At 35.2% G+C, this 19117-nt stretch overlaps 1 protein-coding gene across 4 annotated transcripts in view; it reads right to left on the bottom strand.

The window, feature by feature from the left end:
- LOC141457137 (rap guanine nucleotide exchange factor 2-like) overlaps positions 1 to 19117 on the bottom strand; it is a 519728-nt gene that overhangs the window by 378353 nt on the left and 122258 nt on the right. The window lies entirely within an intron of this gene.

Here is a 19117-nt window from a genome sequence, read left to right as displayed (position 1 = left end):
GTACTTGGCTAGAAACGTCTTGACAGACAATGCAGTGTGAACCGGCGCTTTGTCTTGATGGAGAACCCATGACTTGTTCTTCTACAAATCGGGTCGTTTTTTTCCTTACTCTTTCACAGAGTTGAGCAAGCACCTCACGGTAGTAATGTTGATTAATTATAATCGATATTTTCATCTGTTTTGGACGTGGAAGGGCGACCCGTAGCGGTCATCATCTCCGACGTCTTCTCGGCCATCTTGGAAACGCTTGAACCACTCAAACACTTGCGCACTTGATAAACATTCATTGCCATAAACTTCTTTTAATAAAAGATAAGTTTCAGTAGCGGTTTTACCCAATTTCATGTGAAATTTCACGACAATTCGTTGCTCTACTACATGTGTAGTATCATGTTTTCGGCAAAACGAAACTAACACCTCTTACACAAACAGGCAGATTTCTCTAAAAACACGTGAGACGCTGCAATCGAAAGAGAAGGCTTTACGCTGCACAGCTGTCGGTCGTTAGGATTTGGCGCATGCAATAGTTCTTCTGTAGCAGTATCAGTCTCGTTATTTAATAGCCACGCCTCGTATGTGTAAAGCGTCTGTCCGCCGATACCTAATTGATAGTTGGATGCCTGAAAAAATAGGCGATTAATTCGCTTAACTTTAATAATTTTAATTCAGATTAAACTTTAATCTAGCTAACTCGCTGTTATCGTAAAACCATATTAACAAGAGCCTGTACAATTTCAGCTAAAACGTACAGTAATTATCAAAATTTGCTAAAATTGAATCACTTGTTTTTCCCCAAAAACAAATGCGAAGAAAAAGCAATCTTGTAAACTCTAAGTAAAGTTGAAGAAATGCAGAAGCGCAGTTAAATGGTATAAAGGTGCAAGGAACTCTTTCCCTTAAGAAAAGGATGGAAGATCGGTATATTGCAGAAGAGAGGAAAAGTAAAATTGAGTGAGAGAGAAAATATTCCTTTTCCCACTATTAATATGGCATTGTCGAACATATCGCGGACGTGATCTGATTCTGTAAAAGTGCTAGCCACTTTTACCAGCTGCTTGTATTCCTCATCGGCAACTATACGAGTACTTTTAGTCATAATGTCCGGGTATATTGTTGGAAAAATGTAATATGACCACTCGACGAACTTCGAAAAGTTCTATCACAATATCTAACTCGGAATATTTAGCCCATATTAATTTTCACCAATATTATAGTTTGTAAAACCATACATTACAACTAAAAGGTAACCTTACAGTTCAACCTCCAAATTTGGAGAAGAATTTGCTAAGATAGAACCAAGAGGTTTGCTCTATAGTTTTTATTCAAAAAGAATTACAATTCTATATTGTCACCTTCAAATAACTTCCTTCTGGAGCCACACAGCGCTGGAGACGTTTCTTCCACTCTTCATAGCAGTGCTCAAACTCCGATACCGGAATAGCCTTCAGCTGGTCGGTTACAGCCGTTTGAATGTTTTCGACTGTCCCAAAATGTTCCCTTGAGGTGTTTTTTCAACTTCGGGAAGAGAAAAAAGTCTAAAGTGTAATGACACGACCCAGAAACCAAGCGCCAGAGCATGGAGTGGCACACTTCAACCTCTCCAAGGCCCAAAAAAGCAAAGATGGCGAAGTCGAAGATCAAATGCATGCTGATTTGTTTTTTTGGATATCCACGGAATCGTCTACAAAGAGTTTCTACCTCAAAGTCAAACGGTCAATCAACACTTTTACCGAGAGGTTCTTGAAAAACTTCAAAAAAGGGTCAATCGTGTGAGACCAAACATCAAGAACAAGTGGGTGTTGCATCACGATAATGCTCTTTGTCACACAGCAATTTCAATAAACCAGAGTTTTGGGCCATTAAAAACATTCCTGTGGCTCCTCAGCCTCCTTATTCGCCTGAATTGAGTCCTTGTGACTATTTTCTCTTCCCGAAGTTGAAAAATCACCTCAAGAGAACTCATTTTGTGACAGTCGAAGACATTCAAACGGCTTTAACCGACCAGCTGAAGGCTATTCCAGTATCGGAGTTCGAGCACTGCTATGAGGAGTGGAAGAAACGTATCCAGCGCTGTGTGGCTTCAGAAGGAAGTTATTTTGAAGGTGACAATATAGAACTGTAATTCTTTTTGAATAAAAAAATTTTAAAAAATCAGTCTCATTACTTAATTTACAGACCTCGTACATGCTACTTTTTTACACCCAGTTGTTTGTTTTTTACAGATTTATCATTCCACAGAAAATGGAGTAAATCTTCAATTATAGAAAGAGAAGTTTTATGCGTTCACATCTTGCTAATAGGTACGATTTGGGTTAAATACGCTGGAAAATGGGCCTACATTTGTTTTTGTTTTTTGTAAAGTTTGGTTTTATTTGATAAATGTTACAAAGAAGCCTTCATAAAAAACAAAATAAATCACTGAGCACGTAATTAAAATTTTTTAAACAGCGTTTTAACAAATTTACTTCAAACTTAACCTTTTTTTTTGTATCAGTGTCAGCGCGGCCAATATTTGCAGTCGAGTAAAAAAAAAAGAATGTTAACATTAACCCAATAGAACGCCGAATACATATGTTTTCATTAAGAATAAAAAAAAAAAAACAAATAACTTTGAATCATAAAACTGGAGACAAAGAATTTTAAGAATCAAGGATGTCCGGGTATCGTTCAGATATTCGCAAAATGAATCATCATATTTTAGGAACAACATGGACATAACTTACTCATAACAGGTGTTAATCATTACGTAGCGTCATCCAGGCATAGAGATGAAACAGAAACGAGATATTTTGGAATCATTATTTTTTTATTGTTATTGACAGATGATGCAGCTATCCTGGCGAGTAGATACTTTAACACGGAAGTAAGAAAGAATGTGCTTATAATTTTGTACAGTTTGAGAATATTAAATAAATGATACCCGAACAATTCTGTTCACACCAACCATAAACTCAATCGTAAAATATATAGTTTCAGTTTCTTAAATTTGAGATGTTTTATTCACACGCTTAGGTAGATCATTTTCAAAACAACGCTTTTCCATTTTCAGGGGTATTCGAAATAGCCAGTGAAAGCTGAAATAGAACATTAAATGAGATCGCATTACTTTCTTTAGAAAGAAATGAAACAGAGAGATATTTTACAAGATTTCAACAGTGCAGCCACCCCTAATCAATAAACAAAATACTATCGTATTTCAGTAGACCGTGCAATGCATTATTAATGTAGGTGAAAGGAGCCAAATAATAATCAAAAAAAATGTAGCAAAGAAAACAAATACAAGGAACTTGTTTTTACGTAAACCAACTTAGTAAGGTTGTGGAGAAAGAGATTGTCTTAGTCCAGTACACGATAACTAAAACCATCTGTTACGAAAATCTATCAAAAAGGGATAATCTAATTTCATAACATTAATAATTGTAACTACGGGTTTCTAGTATTATAAGCTACTCAATTTCTAGCTGATTGAGCTAGAACTGGCTAGCCAATTTAATTTTATATGAATCACAAGTACTGATTAAGATTACGCTGAAGCGGCTAGCGAAATTCATCACTTCATCACGGCATTATTCGCTACATTACGCAAAATAATGGACTTTAATGTAATGTATCATCATTTTCATTGTTAAGAATTGATGATTCCAGTTATGGACACAATAATACATGCGCACTATAACGGAGAAAATCAACGATACGTCGGACCTGAACACATTTTTCAATACATCGTAGTAAACTTTATATGAAACGTTTGCTAAAGATTCTCTGGGAAATAAAATAAAAAATATTTTCAAGGTTCAACTAGTTCTAAAAAAAAAAAAAAAGGCGAATTATATTCTTCCTTGAAATGCTGTGTCATACTGAATTTATGGTTACTATTTTATTAAATATCAACTTTATATTACTACTTTTTTTATGGCATGGTCTGATATTAGCTGACCATAGATGGTAGATCAATGTCACCTTCTAGACTTCAATGCTAATATAACGCCTCCTTGGTCTTTCCATGATTTAGCAAAAGCTAGTTTTGCACTTCCTTATACTAGTACACAATGTAAGAACTTAGGCGTATGATACCCCAAAAAAATATGCTTAAAACAACTTCAATCTAAAGTAATTGAACGTTCTTGAAACTTACAATATGTAATACAAAATTATTGTCCTCAATTATTGTATTTGTTCCCATAAAAAGAAACTTTTTTCTTAACCAGTTAACCTGGAATTTAGTTTTAAAAAACCTCTCCACAGTGTGCGGAATTAAAATCAGACAATGACGTGGTATACACGTCGAACGCAGGGCAAAACAACCAAAAGTTTACAACGTCCGTAATAGTCACTGCAAGCGACTTTTTCTGCAATCTCTCTGGGGCTTGAGATTACCAGAGCATTCTGTGCTCATTCCAAAATCTAGTTAACTAGAGAAGCAAGAGCTTTTACAAGGAAGAAAAGAGCTTTTGAATTCTATGCAAAATGAAATTATGCTCGTACTGAGGTCTGAACCTCGTATCTAAGGTAAAAACGGCATTGCTGAAGGGTTGAGAGCTTCTACGAGGGTCGTTTGAAAAGTCCGTGCAAAAATAAAAACTACTTAATTTTTTGGGGTAAACCTTTTTTATTTTTCAACATAGTCTCCTTTTAGGCTTATACACTTCGTCCAACGCTGCTCTAGTTTGTTGATCCCTTCCGAATAATAGGATTTGTCCAAATCTGAAAAATAGCCATTCGTTTCTGCAATCACCTCCTCGTTTGAATAAAATCTTTTTCCCGCCAGCCATTTCTTCATATTGGGGAACAAATAGTAGTCCGAGGGAGCCAAGTCTGGAGAATAGGGGGATGTGAAACGAGTTGGAACCCTATTTCCATTAAATTTGCGACCACAACTGCTGAGGTGTGAGCTGGTGCGTTGTCGTGATGGAAAAGGACTTTTTTTGTGGGCCAATCGTGGGCGTTTTTCTTGCAGCTCGGTTTTCAAACGGTCCAATAACGATGAATAATATGCACCTGTAATAGTTTTACCCTTTTCCAGATAGTCGATGAGGATTATTCCTTGCGAATCCCAAAAGACAGTCGCCATAATCTTTCCGGCCGAAGGAACGGTCTTCGCCTTTTTTGGCGCAGATTCCCCCTTGGTAACCCATTGTTTAGATTGTTCTTTGGTCTCAGGAGTGTAGTGATGTATCCATGTTTCATCCACAGTGACGAAACGACGCTTAAAGTCCTGCGGATTCTTCTGGAACAGCTGCAAACCGTCCTTGCAACACTTCACACGATTTCGTTTTTGGTCAAGCGTGAGCAATCGCGGCACCCATCTTGCGGATAGCTTTGTCATGTCCAAATGTTGATGCAAAATATTATGTACCCGTTCATTCGAGATGCCCACAGCACTAGCAATCTCACGCACCTTCACTCTTCTGTCATCCATCACTATATCATGGATTTTATCAATGATTTCTGGAGTAGTAACCTCAACAGGGCGTCCAGAACGTTCAGCGTCACTTGTGCCCATATGGCCACTCCGAAAATTTTGAAACCACTTATAAACTGTTCTAATCGAAGGTGCAGAGTCACCATAATGTTTATCAAGCTTCTCTTTAGTCTCCTGAGGCGTTTTGCCTTTCATAAAGTAGTGTTTAATCAACACACGAAATTCTTTTTCGTCCATTTTTTGAAAATCACTCGACTTCCTCCATTCAAACGAATGCCAAACACAAAGAAATAGACCGATCTGGCTGAAACTTGGTGTGTGTTCTTCCAAGAGATGCTACTATCTAAACATAAGCTCGATACGTGCCAGTGGTGCTATCTCTCTGACTTTGCACGGACTTTTCAAACGACCCTCGTATTTGTGTGCGTAATTCCCCAATCTCTAATGCGGAGCCGAAACAAGTACCAACCACTTATCATTTGGCTGACTCCCACAGCAGTTCTATTGGTAAGATAAAGGAAACATCCCACCAAATAATATTCTTATTGCATTTTATTAAAATTTCGAGTTTTTATAGTTAATGGCAATTTTATATTTTTCACAACGAGTATAAACGTCGAACGCACCGTATTAGAGATTTGGATTGACGTGTATACACGTCAAACACGCTTAACAGGTTAAAAAAACAGCTGAACCAGAAAAATTTATTCAGCAAACACTTTGCTGAAACTTTTAAGTTTTTCAGCAATTTTTTTGTTTTTGTTTACAAACGTTTTATCTTTTCTATTCCATACATCAAAAACATTTTCGATAATGTGTCAGGAGTTTGTATTACACGCAGTTTCATGATTGATAGGCAAGTATCGATTCACCACTCATTGTATAAAGCTTAACCTTCCAGGGGATATTTTAGGGAGCGGGTAGTCCGCAATTATATTACACTAATCAATTAAATGAATTAATGTCTTAATTACTAGAGACTTCTCCTAAGACCTCTATTCTACTACACTCGTCATTTAATTTCAGGGTGGAATGGTGGAAATACTAATTAAAAGTGAAAGAAGAGACAAATACGTAATTCAAAATGAGAATAATTCAGAATTCAATAATTTGTGTCAATTAATAACTTCAACAAATGTATGATTACTTAATAGTTACGTGGTTCAAAAATTTGGGAATATAGATCATTTTGTTGTGTAGCACTACACAGACTAATTCACTGATCTCCGATTTAGAGCGGACTTATTACATTCGGACTACATTACAGATTTTTTTTCAATAATTCATTTTGATCTCAATTAGGGCAGCATAACTTGTCCTTTAACACCAATAAATTTTGAACTCACTTTTCTTATAAAGGCTGAACCTTAAGTACGAGGGTCGTTTGAAAAGTCCGTGCAAAGTCAGAGAGATAGCACCACTGGCGCGTATCGAGGTTATGTTTAGTTAGTAGCATCTCTTGGAAGAACACACACCAAGTTTCAGCCAGATCGGTCTATTTCTTTGTGTTTGGCATTCGTTTGAATCGAGGAAGTCGAGTGATTTTCAAAAAATGGACGAAAAAGAATTTCGTGTGTTGATTAAACACTACTTTATGAAAGGCAAAACGCCTCAGGAGACTAAAGAGAAGCTTGATAAACATTATGGTGACTCTGCACCTTCGATTAGAACAGTTTATAAGTGGTTTCAAAATTTTCGGAGTGGCCATATGGGCACAAGTGACGCTGAACGTTCTGGACGCCCTGTTGAAGTTACTACTCCAGAAATCATTGATAAAATCCATGATATGGTGATGGATGACAGAAGAGTGAAGGTGCGTGAGATTGCTTGTGCTGTGGGCATCTCGAATGAACGGGTACATAATATTTTGCATCAACATTTGGACATGACAAAGCTATCCGCAAGATGGGAGCCGCGATTGCTCACGCTTGACCAAAAACGAAATCGTGAGAAGTGTTGCAAGGACGGTTTGCAGCTGTTCCAGAAGAATCCGCAGGACTTTAAGCGTCGTTTCGTCACTGTGGATGAAACATGGATACATCACTACACTCCTGAGACCAAAGAACAATCTAAACAATGGGTTACCAAGGGGGAATCTGCGCCAAAAAAGGCGAAGACCGTTCCTTCGGCCGGAAAGATTATGGCGACTGTCTTTTGGGATTCGCAAGGAATAATCCTCATCGACTATCTGGAAAAGGGTAAAACTATTACAGTGCATATAAACGAGGAGGTGATTGCAGAAACGAATGGCTATTTTTCAGACTTGGACAAATCCTATTATTCGGAAGGGATCAACAAACTAGAGCAGCGTTGGACGAAGTGTATAAGCCTAAAAGGAGACTATGTTGAAAAATAAAAAAGGTTTACCCCAAAAAATTAAGTAGTTTTTATTTTTGCACGGACTTTTCAAACGACCCTCGTACAATAAGGAACAATGAGTATGTTTGGCAAACGGATGGCCATAGAATCTATACTTCTACTTAAGGGTAATAAATGGAATTATTACCAATAAAATATTAAATATGCAACTAAAATTCCAAATTAGGAAACTTGCATTACAGGAAATGTGATGACAATGAATAGATTTTTGTGACCCTGGCGATCTTTTGTTCCGTCAGCTTAGTTCAAAGAAACGAAACATTGCAAGAAGTACAAATTTGATGAGATATTATTTTTGAGAAATCTTGAGTCAGTTTATAAATAAAAAAAATCTTTAAAACGCCAACGTTTCGAACAGTATTTAGTACATCTTCAGGGCTACAAAACAAAAACGAGAGATCTAGATGTTTACAAATTATCGTAAAGAAACTAATTGAAACTCATTGATTTCTTGGTTTCTCTATGGTAATTTGTAAACATCCGGATTTCTAGTTTTTATTTTTTTAAGCCCTGAAGATGAAATAAATATAAGCCGTAAAACTTTATAATTGACAACAAGAAGAAAAATGATAACCTCATCAACGTCTGGTCTTCAAATCTAATATTTAGTTTAGGAGCGGTTATCGGACCCAGCCACTTAAAAGAACCAATTGTTCCATTTCTTGATAAATCTCGAAAAAGATTCTAATCATTTTCTTTAAACATGATATTAACTGCGCATGTGTAGTTCTAAAACTATTAATAGCAACAATTTCCTCAGAAAATTCGATTAAGAGAACAAGAAACAAGGTACGTGATTGGCCTTTTCTCTTGATTCCCATTTCAGTATAATGTATGGACTTACAACCTAATATATCAGTACCCCGGAGGTACACCACACTATGTCACATTTTTAATTTTTTACAAGAGAGCAAATGAAAGATTTTTTCGCGGTTTTTCCTTACTTATAAGCCCGCGGGAGTTATTTTGCTTAAATATTTCGTTGATAATTAATAAGTAAATAGATGCACGCTAACAAAAGGTTTGTGTAATAAAAGAAATAATTTTGAATTAGAAACGTTAAAAAAATAAATTTTGAAAAAATGGACTTAACATAGTGTTGTATACCGCCGCGGTACTGAAATATTATAAAATAATTAAATATACAACAAAAATTATAATTTTCAAGAAGATTGGAAATGCCAAAATTGGAAATTGGAATAGATTTTCGAAGTTTTTAACGATGTTTTCGAAAACTGATACTTTTAAAGAGAACAATGCATAAAGTTGAAGTCAACTACTATTCATTATATCAAGAAAATTTAGTGACGTCAAGAAAACTCTTGTTAATGTTCCTCATCAGATTCTGTACTGTATTTGCAATTATATTTGTCCCAATGTCTGAGGACTAAGCAGAGACATCGCTCGCTTAGTTCTATTCCCATACTCTCCTATACCCAAAATTGTCTACGGAAACTCTTCACTCTAGATTGCCACAACGCCCTCCTAAGATCCTTGTTTTCCGTTTAGACACTAAAGAATCGAACACTTTCTTCTCTAACTTTCTCCACTAACTGTAAGTTTTTCTATCGTCCATCCAAGCTGAGACATAAGCAACTCTGTACAGTCCGATAGGCTGATCTATCAATTTATTGCCACCTAGAGTTATTCGCTTTCAGCAAGAAGTTTTCACAAAATGAACTGTAATTCAGTTTGATTTAAGTCTATTTCCATTTTTGGGTTTGAACAATCTATTTGTGCTACCTCCTCAAAAAACACGGAATAAATAATCTAAATTTTGATAGAATCCAGAGTTACATTTAACATTCAATGGAAATATACGAAGGGTCCTTCCTGAGGAAAATAAATAAAAGCAAAAAGTGAATATAGAGAAAAATAACAAATAAATCATTGGATATCTGGAAATAAAATGAAGAAAAAAAAAGTATAGTTATATATATAATCGACATTGAGATTCACGGAAAGAATATTGGAATTCCAGAACAGTGACCTTTGTCCATGTCGTGATATATGTGGGTCGAGAGTACATAATGGCCACCTTAGTGTCTCACCAACCCAACAAAATAATGTACTATATACTTTAGCATTACGCAATAGACTTTCTCTGGCAACAGACTTGCACACCGCCGGCTAGATCTGGCCCAATATTTAGTAGTCACATACTTCGCAGACAACTGGTTCATATACTGCTGCAATTGCAAAAAAATCTGTTGGCAAAAATTACACGATTTCCTCTTATAGATATTTTATGTAACGAAATTTTCTTGAAACAATTTTTGCAAAAAATGACAAAAAAAAAATTGGTCAAAATGACAGCTCGCGCTACCAATTCAGTTCAAATTTGGAAGTTTATTTCTGTTCGGAATTCGTGTAAGTATTACAGAGTATTCCACTAAGTTTCAAGTCTCTGGGAGAGATCGTGATAATTGAAAAAGAAATAGAAGTATAAATTATAGAGATAGAAGTCGAAGGTAACCGATATCTATTGTACAGTCAAATAGGAAGATTTTTGGCTCCAAGCTAATAAATCAGTCATCAGCGAAAATAGTGAAGTAAACAAGGAAACTTTATATTGATTGATTGATTTCGTGAAAGGACAGAAAGGATATTTGGAAAGGACGCAAACAACTGGTGTTCATTGTTTCCTGTCAACTCAGTAGATAGCAAAAAAAGGAAAAACAGATAAAAAAGGAAAACATTTTGCAAAGATACTGGATAATCTCAAGTTACCGCGTACTATTGGAACTATGGGCAGGAACTTGCGGACATGGCGATACAGTCATCCAATGCTTTGTATGAACCTGGAGAATTGTTGATTAACCTCATCGAAGCGACATTCTTTGGAACTGAAGACAAAGAAATCTGCTTCTAGGAGAAGCACAACAATCTTCTACATACGTAAATAGTGGTGCGTATTTTCACTACAACCACTACATGCAGCGCATATTGTGACTGGATAAGGCCTCAATGGCAAACCTAATTAGGGTTGCCAAATTAGCACCTGGATTAACTGGCGAATCAATCTGCTAAAATTAGCAGAACCACTCTGGGTCAAACCAAAGGCCTTCCTTTGGTCGATATGGCGGGACCTCCACCACTTCTGGTGTTGTCATACAGTCTAAAAATCCACTTCCGCTCTGCAATGATGATAGGAGTGAAGAGTAATTGCAACCAACAAAGCTCTTTCTGTGACGCATTAACATCATACTCAGATACAGAGAGCAGTTAATAACCTCCTGGCTAACCTGGCTTGCGAGCCAGAGGAGGCACCTTTGAAGGCGCAGTACATGCTACACAAGTTGAGTAAAGTGCATTATTTGATAAATTAAGGAATAAGTTTGATCCTTTACATGAAAGATATTGATCACTTAAATATGTGGCAGGAGGTTTTCAATTTTTTTGGTAATTAAACGCAACTCTCCCAAAATTACCAAATAATTATTAAACCTTCTTGTTTGTAACAGATGTAAAATTAATTTTTAGCCATTTTGTGTATGCTTGAGAACATCTAAAGCTCTAAACGTTTGATTTTTCTTAGAAAAATTACTGGAATAATGACTTACTTCCCGATATTAAGAAAAATACTAGCTTTACGGCCTTGGCAATATTTTTAGTAGAAAGGGGATGAAAAAATACATAAAAATGACCTATCGCATGCTCTTCTTTCTCTTTGATAACAAGTTAAAAAATTGAAATATGACTAATAAATACCAGATTTTGAAATGACCTAGCACCTTTAATTTTGAAGATATCGAATTGAGGTATCCGGTTTCTTTCATTACTTTTTATACTCTTTAAAACTGTGTATATGAAAATGGGGATCAACTGCGAACCCTCACTTTTGGTCGCGCGTCAGCCGCGTATGCAGGCAGGAATCTAAAATCAAGTCACATATTCTGAAACTAGAGGTGACGGGCAACAAATTTTTCCTCTACCATTTTTCGCTCAGATCAACCATTTAAGCATGAAATTCATTTGAGCCGTCTTAAAATGAACACCCTGTACTATAGAACTGTACTCTGAAGAATGAATGTCGCAGACTGTTTTGGAAGCCTTTAATAATTACGAAAGACAATGCCAACATTTCTAACCTCTTCTTCACCTGCAAAACCTACAGTTGTTTCCACACACCATCTATATTTAGTAGAAGAATCTAGAAGTTTGAAGAAAGTGGATCAAAATAGAATGAGTATTCACGCAAGTTTTTTTTATAAATTATGATTTTATAAAAAGTTATCTTTGCGTGCTATGATTAACTTTCAAAATGAAACTACTAATCCTTCCGTTCAATAAGAATGTTTAAAATTAAAAACAGAATAAACAAAGAGAAAAAAAACTATAAAAATAAAACTTCATGAAAAAGTGAACAAAGATAAAATAGCAGAAGATAAACCAAGCGTAACATCCCACAGATAATTAAAACTCTGAAAATGCTTCGGCCAAAACAAAATACTAAAAACATGAGCTAGAAATTAAGCATTATAGAAAATGGGAAGGAAGCAAAACCCACTGAAAGAGTGGGAAATTAAAAATGATGTAGTCTAATATGAAATACTAACCAGTAATTATAAAAATAATAAGCACGGCCTCCCTTCTTTGGTTTTTATTCAGCATTAGGAATACATTAATGAGACCATGAATAAAATATTACAAGCGGAAATAATAAAAAAAATGATGATATAAAGGGCAATAATTGTCCTAAAATTATAAAAATTACTAACAAGAATTATAAAGTGGTGAATTTCTATTAAAATTTTCTGGGTAAGATGGCGCACAAAGGCAAAAGGTTATTACCACTTTTAACACTGCATTAGGCGTCGAATCTTTTATGTTATTTCTTCATAGATTCTACGACAGAGGATCATCATGCTCTTAATAAGTACATTCACACGAATAATTAACACTCAATCAATTAAATAATTCATTCTACAAATCTAAAAAAAAGCCACTGTCAATATTAAATAGTCTGGTATAAACCTACATAAAGTTTTTTAATTGAATACATTGTAAACCAATGCAATGAAGATACAATGTTTTGCAGGATATTTTGAAAATGTGGTTAACAGTGGTCGATAAAATTATCGATTTTAAAGGAAATCTTACAATGGTTTTAAGTAAAGTTATTGTCCATTGTTTTAAGATAGAGATTAACGTCCAACTACTAAATTTATTCCAACAATAAATTATCCTGTAAAACAGTACAGATTTTCAGATAACCCTTCTGACTACAGCAAGGAAATTCTTGACTATAGATGTTAATTAGAGAAAATTCATTAAACTAATTGTGTGTTTATTTCTAGAAGCATTCGTATAATATGTTAGGACAGAAACTATACTGCGTTATTTTAGCATGAAATGGCTGTCACTTGGCCAGTAGAGGACTAATATCATTTCTGTTAATTACCCTCTCAGCTAATTTACATTTTGCATGCTCATAGTTATAAGTCATAATTAGTGTCTTGTTGGCTAGAATGTGAAATAGATTTAATCTAATTAGGGTCCATGAATTGTAAAGGGCATTTGGAAGTTCAGATTATACGATGGCCCTAAATCTTGACGAACATTATTTGATAAATTTATTTACGACAACAAAAGGCTCAAAGAAAAAAAGTTGAAGTCTAATTTCTTACACTCAGATTCGACAAAAATGTCAATTTTGGAGAATAAGTTTTTTTTTTTTTAAGTATTTTGAATTATACGGAAATAAGTCAGAAATTTTTAAGGAAATGTCTCAGAAGTTTGTGTCCTTCACAATGAATAATGCACAAAGTAACGGCTTTATTCCTTTCTTTAGAGTTACGGAAATATGTGGAAAAATAAAAACTCTGCGAAATCAACCAATAAGAATTATTTTACAAAATCTTTGTAAAGATAATATATGAAACACCGATCGTGATAGTTGATTTATTCGAAGTAAACTAATTTAACTGCAAAGCTGGAGGTATACCTGCACGCTAGTAAGTTCGATTCCCTGACTTGGCCTTGAATTTTGTTTGTGTTAATGTGGACTATTTATAGTGCTTGCTATCCACTTTATTTCTGATTGGTTGTTGAACATCAACTATAACTGAATTCTATACAATATATATATACATCTTTTTTTTATTAACGCTGTAAAATCTAAATAAATCTCGTTTACCCACAAAACCCAATCAGTCTTTTAACATACTAGTTCTATTCCACCAACTGTTCATGTGAGGTATTTTGGATTGCAACTAAATAAGACGCATTTTTGGAACCCTAAAACAAGTCCTAAAGTATTAATCTTAACTAGAAGTAACTCCTAGCTGCTGCATTGCTTGGCAAACGCTCATTATAGGATAAACAACGGTTGCAGCTAGTGTTTTTTACACTATTGTAGACGTACGGTCTCAATCTATGCGGTACGGCTATAAAAAAAAGTTTAAAGATTCAACTTAAACATAGTGCAAACTCTGAAATCCAAAAATTAATCATTTTTTTGTCTGTGACTTATCTACATTCTTATAGACCTCAACATTCCATTCATATCTAAACTATCCAAATCTCGCTACACCGAGATTCTACCACATATTTCTCTCTTGCGGCCAATCAATCCTAGATAAGTCACAAGCACACTTCCGTACAAAACCTCTAAAACGGAAGAGGCGACCAACTGGTCAACAAATGGTGAGATGCACTCATATTTGTTTATTTTCTTCATGTTCTTAGTTTTTTCACGTTTTCCACTTCAGGCAGGGTTAACGGTTAGTTAGAAAGCCATACAATCAGAAGAAGCTATTTGTTTACGAAGAATTGCAAATTAGAGAGCCTAAAGTTGGGTTATCCTAGGTATTAACTTTCAGTCTCCTGATGCTTTAAACGATTATAGAGAGTTCGTTTAATTTACCAGACATGCCATTCCCAGGAAGGGAAGTCAATCTACCTGAAGACAAGAGATCTGTTTCTACCTTCCTCTAGTGCAGTTTCATGACAAATTTGTGACTAGATAAGGCCGCAGTTAAAAGATGATTTGTCAAAATAGGGGGTCAACTTGACTTTTGGATTAATTTGTATCTCCGACACCTGTTAAATTTAAGTAGAACCCTTCTGATTACACCAATGGAGAAGTCGATTCAGAACATCATCCTGCTCCTGAGTTCTTTTAAAATCGCTCAATCCAGGTTCCTTCTGCAACTCCAGCAGAATGCAGAGGCGAAAGAGATTGATGAGTCATTATAACCAACGAAGCACTATCCTGCGTCATTGCATTATCACAACAACCTGTTCTCAATCAACACCTTCTACATTTGATAATGTCCAGCAGTGCTGGATAATACCACTGATTTTATCTGGCACGCTTGTTCATTCTATCTCAGCGGTTAGGTCCGCAGTTCTTGTAAGAGATACAATAAATATCCTTGTTACGATGGATAAAATCAGCCATCTATAGTTAGTAAAAGCAACTCAAGGTTAAAAGATGAAAGTTGAGTGTTTGCACCTAAATTTTTAATAAATAATCAGAGTTAACCAAATCCACTTGACCAATAACCTTAGACGCGCCTTGAAATAAAATAAATACTTTTGCTCTGTTTTGAACTTGTAAAAACTTTAACAATATGTAGAAGTTATAAAACGAGGTTGAAGCCTTGAATTTTGAATAGTGAATGTGTAAATTCAGGATTAGATGATGTATGCTGCCGGCAACCCATTCATCGTTCTAGGGATGTTAGAGAAACAATGCCCTCAGCTGAGGCCTTTATATCAGGTGATGAATACAAAAATCCATCCAGTACGAAATTTATACATTAAATCATCCACCAAAAAAATGAAATGAATATTGCAGCAAAATATATTCAACTTTCAGATTATACAAAAAACGTCTCATATTATACGAGTATGGAATGGAGTTGTTGCAACAACAAATTTCAATTTGAAAGTTTTAATTGATTTTACCTCTACTCTTCTCTCTCAAAATAAAAAGTGTTCTTTAGAAGACGGTTGGAGGCGGAAGTTGCACATTTTGGCTCGTAGTAATAACATGAACAAAATATTGAATATATTGCAAAACGTTTAGTTACAAATATTTCATCTAAGTGGCATTGAGATCTAAGACAATCGAATATATTGAATATTTCAGTCATTCAGTATAAAGGTTTGATTAGTTGTCAAGAGGGTAAGGGGTGAGTTTGCTCGGCGTAGAGTAAACGTTAGTTATATTTTTGTTTGATTCCTTACCTTTATGGGGCTAAAGGTTTCCTATTTTGGGATTTTGGTGTCAAAATCAAGTTGAACGAACTCTTCAGAATCATGCAAAGCAATAGATCGCCTCCATGTCCTTTTGTTCCTGCTTGTACCTCCATTGGGACGCGGGTACTGGTGTGATTGATTATCCAACATCTCTGGCTGAATGGATAACAAAAGGCAACAATAGCTCTTGAGTTTTCTTCATACGGAAACAACCCTTTCGTTCAATCAATAAATATATGTTTGTTGATTTCCATTTTCTCTTTTGAACATTTTCTTGTAATTATACTTTGAGGGAAAAACTCCTAGCTCTAGGGTCCTGGAGAAATCAAACAGGTTAACGCATTTGGGCCCCAATAGCGAGGGCAAGTTTGATAATAGATAATCTAATGAAATGTAACCTAAAACAGAAAATTGGTGTCAATAGAAATCCTTCTCTCTCTAAAGTGCAAAATGCACAATTTAAGGGGTAAAATGATAATAATGATAAAAACCTGAAGACAACACTAAGTACCGTTTATAGGTTAAACTTAAAGACAGGTAAGAAGCAAAACTGTATCGATATCAAAAACCCACGTAGCCTGCATTAAGGAGAACTTAAGATATTGTACGAGTATTAGTTATGATAAAGCACAGTTTCCGTGGTCCATTAGAAGTTTAGCAACTAGAACAGGCAAGTCTGCAAGGACTTTAGCCGAAGTACTGAATAGCCAACTTCTTATCCCCCACTCTTATCTCACTCACATTTCTCTTGTACTTTATCAAGATCGGCCTATTACCAAATTACCAACTAGCAAACATTAACTTAATATTGATGTACCAAAAAAGAAGTTGCCTAATTTATTAAAATTGAGACATCATTAATTAACAAGAGATAAAGGATGAAATAAATCAAAGCTTACTTTAAGTAGGACATTACAGTTCCTCAAAAGGTACATTAAATTCCTAAAAAGATTGATTTCTGCAATCTAACCGAGTGGTCATAAATTTTTCTTCACGAAATTCGAGTAATTAAATTTTCTTGAAAGTGTTTTGCTCGGTTTTCTTTCTCGATGTGAAGCAGGTCTTCGATTGGCTGTGGCACCCGGAATTGCTTTGGAAACTCAAGGGCATTCTTCCGTTCACGCACTTCCACGTCTTGAAGTCCTATTCGTCTGATCGCTGCTTTCCATTTTAAATAGGTACAACGTATTCAGTTAGATATAAAGCTGAATCGGGCATTCTTCAAGGAAGCATCCTATCCTATATCTAATATTCACAGCAGCTATAACAAACCATCCAGAAACTGTCCTTCTAACTTATGCAGATGATACAGATAGACTTTCTCCTCACATTGATCCGGTAACTTCACACAGACACCTCCACGTCCATCTCTTTTCTCTTGAGGAATGGTTCAAAATTTAAGTTAAAAGCAACCAAATCTTAAAATATTAATTTCACACTCTGCTGCACCAATCTTCCTCCGATCTACTATCAATTCCAATTCCTCCTGCCAATGTTGTCCGTTATCTTGGGCTCTGTATTTAGACAGAAGATTGTCTTGGAACTCGCACATACGACTTAAACGAACTGATTTTAACAGGTGCTATCGACTACTTAACAGACTACTAGATCAACAATTTAATTTTCACTCAATAACAAACGAATGACATAAACCTCTATACTAAAACCCACCTGGACGTATGGTACTGAATTGTGGGATTCAACGAAACGCTCCAATCTTCAACGAATTCAATCTCTTTAATCAAAAATTCTCCGCACTATCGTTAACGTTCAATTTTACGTTCTAACAGTCCACACAGAGTTAGTAATTCCGTTTGTAAGTCCAGGTGGCTCGAACTCGCCAAAAAAACTTTCATCAGAACTTGCAATCTTATTCCAATCCTCTTGTCCGCCATTTATCATCTCACCACCTTCCAGATCATCCTCCCAGGCGATTAAAACGCCAATGGCCTTGCAATGTTCTCTTCCTCCTGAAGAGAGCAGTTAATTCTGAAGATGACTTAGCGAGTGTTACCGCTAGATAACTTCTCCCCACAGTTAGTGAGTGTCTAGTAGTGTCAGTTACTAATAGTTACCACAATTGTTACTAATAGTGCATCTAGCGCTGCTTACAACTTTCAAAATAAATAAATAAAAATCTTTTTTGAAACAATTTGGTGCGTAAAAATCGCTAACAGCACAAAATTTATCCAGTTGACTAAACTTTCGGGCAATCGATTTTCTTTAAATTACAAAATTGATAAATAAATCTAATTATAGTTTAATACTGCACAGATAATGAGATAGTCAATTTCATCTATTTTTTTATTTTTTTTATTTCTGTATTTATACAAAGTTGTATTTTACAGAAGGAGTTAACCTTTTACTGTACTGTTAGAATTAAGAATACAAAAATAATTGAAATAGACAAACTTTTACAAAACTTAAACGTAATTTAACTGCAGGTGAACTTAAATAGACAAAGAATAAGGAAAATGAAACTCAATAGAACATAAACTGTTAGTAAATAGGAGTCTAGGAGGTATAAAATCATAAATAAAACCTTCGCATTACTGGCTGAAATAAAAACATTACACGATAGTTCAAGTAGGCACAGATTGGAGTTACTCCTGTAACAAAGTACTACGTAATTTCATTGCGCTAGTAATAAAGTTATACACGTTAAATACTTGAGCTTTGTTTGTACATACAAGAATGTTGTTATAAGCAGCGCTAGATGCTAAGTATGTGACTGGTTATTAAGATATCTATCTCTATATAAACTATAGTAGGGACATTTTAAAAATATGTGAACGAGAGATTCCTCGCTTGCTCTGCATAATTTACAAGTTTCGGATAGTTCTACGCTATAGCTTATCTTTTTTGCATAAATGGTACATTTTTTTGCGGAACAAATCCTGAGTTGGCTGTACACTCTGACAGCTTCCAAACCAATATTATAGAGCAAATAATAATTTTCGTATTTTGCATGCAGGATATCCTTATACAATGTGCTATACGAGGAAGAATGTGCTCTCTCTAGGTCATCTGAAATAGATTTCTGCCTCCAATCACCTAACAGTTTGTTTTTAAATTTTTTCATTAAGTCTGCCCTCTGGCTCTCCCACA

The sequence above is a fragment of the Rhodnius prolixus genome, unplaced genomic scaffold (assembly GCF_049639745.1).
Source record: "Rhodnius prolixus isolate KJV_2025 unplaced genomic scaffold, Rpr scaffold_10, whole genome shotgun sequence".
Classification (NCBI taxonomy): domain Eukaryota; kingdom Metazoa; phylum Arthropoda; class Insecta; order Hemiptera; family Reduviidae; genus Rhodnius; species Rhodnius prolixus.
Note: the sequence above shows the minus strand (reverse complement) of the source record. Positions and strands in the feature narration are given on the sequence as shown.